The sequence below is a fragment of the Carlito syrichta genome, unplaced genomic scaffold, assembly GCF_000164805.1.
Source record: "Carlito syrichta isolate Samal-C Ts95f unplaced genomic scaffold, Tarsius_syrichta-2.0.1 Scaffold305209, whole genome shotgun sequence".
Lineage (NCBI taxonomy): Eukaryota > Metazoa > Chordata > Mammalia > Primates > Tarsiidae > Carlito > Carlito syrichta.
The window spans coordinates 345012-347828 of NW_007249305.1; positions in this window are offsets into that span (position 1 = coordinate 345012).

Genomic DNA, 2817 nt, shown 5'->3' on the forward strand with positions numbered 1-2817 from the left:
GTGGTGGTGGCGGCGGCGATCAGGGAGGGAGCCGCGGAGGGCTGCGGGCAGCAGGGCCCCTCTGGCTGCGTGGGAGTCGGTCCCTGGAGAGCATCATGATTCCAAGGCCGGGCCAGCCTGAGTCAGACTAGTCTCTCAGGCATCAGAGCCAGGGAGGGCGGAGCCACGTCGTCGGCCCTCCCATCTTCTCGGCATCACTGTGGGCTCGGAGTCAAGGCTGCTGCACAAAGTGAGGACGACAAAGAGTAGAACTGGAGGGGGGCGGGGGCTGTGATGCAAACTCCACGGTGGCGGTGGCATGCCTGTCCCCGTGGCACCGCTCTGTCGGCTGAGAGAAGGATTCCACGCCGCCTTTCAGGAGCCTCCAGGAAGAGGAGAGCCCGGGAGCTGGCAGCGAGGACTTGCCCAGAAGCTGAAACGAAAGGCTGGCGGCGTGGCCCGAGTCACTGGGCTCGGGGACAGGACAGCCGAGGTCACCAGCAGATTCTGCCATCACCAGTCTGCCGTCCCAGGGCCTGTCTTGGGGACTCGGCGTCCTCGTCTTGAAAATGGGCGCGTGGTCTCTAGGGGCCCTCCCGGCCCTGCCTCTGGACGCCACACGCCAGCCACATGCCAGGCCCCAGCTCAGGGGGTCCCACCCCCAAGTCGCACCGCCTCTCAGCCCAGGCCGGTACAGACACCTGCCCTCCGACTCTTCTGCCGGGCCTGGGTCTCCAGAAGGGCGGAAGCAAGCCCAGGGCTCCATCCCAAACAGCTCCAGAGTTTCGGAAATGAACACGCCCACTGTGCTGCGTGAGGGCAGGGCAGGGCAGGGCAGGGCGGTCGGCGAGGAGGGGACAGCCCTGGGGCCTCACCCCTCCGAGGCTGCTGTGTGCAGGGGTGCGGCCTCGGCTGGCTCTCTGTCACCACTCCGAGGTGGCCGGGAGAGTTCTTCCTGTCCCCGAGGGGGTCCCTCACAAAGGGCAGGACACAGGAAGGAGCCCTGTCCTTTCCAGCTCAGAGCAGGCCTCCCCCTTGGCCCAGTGACCGAGTCAGGGCCCTGGAGGGCAGCTGGTGCCGTCATCGGGACAGCCTGGCTTCCGGGTCCCACGGGGCCAGAGCTGTGGTAAGAACGTAGCAGGCACCTCCCCCACCCCGTGGCAGCTGGGGAACGTGAGGGGAGGGGAGGGGTGCGGCGGGCGGGCGGGAGAGAAGTTTCCTTGACAGGACGCACCACCTTCAAGAGCAAGTGGAGATTTGTCTTTCTGGGTGGGCCTGAGGGGGCGGGGGGATGGGCAGATGGGAAGGGTCCCTGAACTTGTCCCACAGGCCAGGACTGAGTGTCTCCCCAGCGTGTGAGTCTCTGGCTTCATGCTTAAAGGACTGGATCCCGACTTTAAAAGGCCTGGCTCTTCCACTAGGGACCTGCAGGGCCTTGAACCAGCAACTACCGCTCGGGTTTGGTTTCCTCATCTGTCCACTGGGCGTAACAACGACCACAACCTGTCACCCGTAAGAAGATACAGAGGAGGCCTGGCTCGGTGGCTCAGCCTGTATCACAGCACTTTGGGAGGCCGAGGCAAGTGATTTCCTGAGCCCGAGGGTTCAAGACCAGCCCTGGCACCTTGGCGAGACCTCATCTCCACAAGAAATAAATAATTAGCCAGGCACGGTAGCGCACGCGGGCAGTTCCAGCTGCTTGAAGGCTGAGGCGGAAGGATCGCCAGAGCCCCGCAGGTCAGCGCCGGGGTGGCCATGAGCGTGCATGTCGCTGCACTCCAGCCTGGGTGATGGAGTGAGACTCCAACTCAAAATAAAAAGATACAAAGGAAAACCCCTGAAACAGCACCTGTTTCATAGTTCATGTTCGATAACGACGCTGCCGTCGTTACTTTTAAGTGAGGACACGCAACGTCTTTGCCTCAGTTTCCCCCTTAACCAAACCAGCTTCAGGACGAGCCTCCTTCCGGGGACCATGTTGGTCAGAGGGGGGTGTACTGAAGGGGTGGCCCCAGCGGGGAGTGGGAGAGAGAACACGGCCCGTGTGAGTCAAGAGGAAGATGCTGCCCTGGGTGGGCAGGGAGACCCTGGGGAGGGGGCTGGCCACAGGGGCCTGGCCATGTGGAGTCCCCTGAGGCACCAAGCTTGGGTGCCCCCTCCACGCCAGGGCAGCTGGCCGGGCCTGCCCTGGGAGGGGCCCTGCTGAGCGGCGGGAGGAGTGCTTGGGGCGCGGGTGTAGGGCCAGCACATCAGCACCCCGCCCTGCAGCCTCACCAGGCTGTGCCCGGAGGACTCATTCATGGTCTCTGAGCCTCACTCCCCTCATCTGTGAAATGGGGGGGCTTCAACCCATCTCAGACAGCTTGGCCTCCAGTCTTCCCCCGCCTCTCACTCCACCCTACCTGCAGGGCAGGCGCCTTCCGGGCCCAGGGCCTTTGCACACAGCTTTGCTTCCCAAAGCCATCTTCGCCGCTCACTCCCTCCCCTGGCTCAGAGCTTAGCTCAGAGGCCACCCCCTCCGGGAGGCCTCCCTGACCCCCCTGTTTCAAATGGCACCCTGGCCTCAACACGCCCAACACCTCCCGGCGCGCTATATAATTTGCTTGTTTATTTTAGGAGGCAATCCGTATTTCTCCCTGTCCTCCCCCTCCCCCTTGGGGTCAGCTCCCCGCCAGCGAAAATCCGAATTCCGCCCAAAGCCGGCTCCCCTGAGCCCAGAGCCGTGCCGAGCACGTTGTCCACTCGGGGCAAACATCTCGTTCGCAAGTCAAAGCAAAACACGGTCCAGGGCTACGAATACGAAGCTCGTGTTCATTCCACCCGCGGGACGGGCCGGCC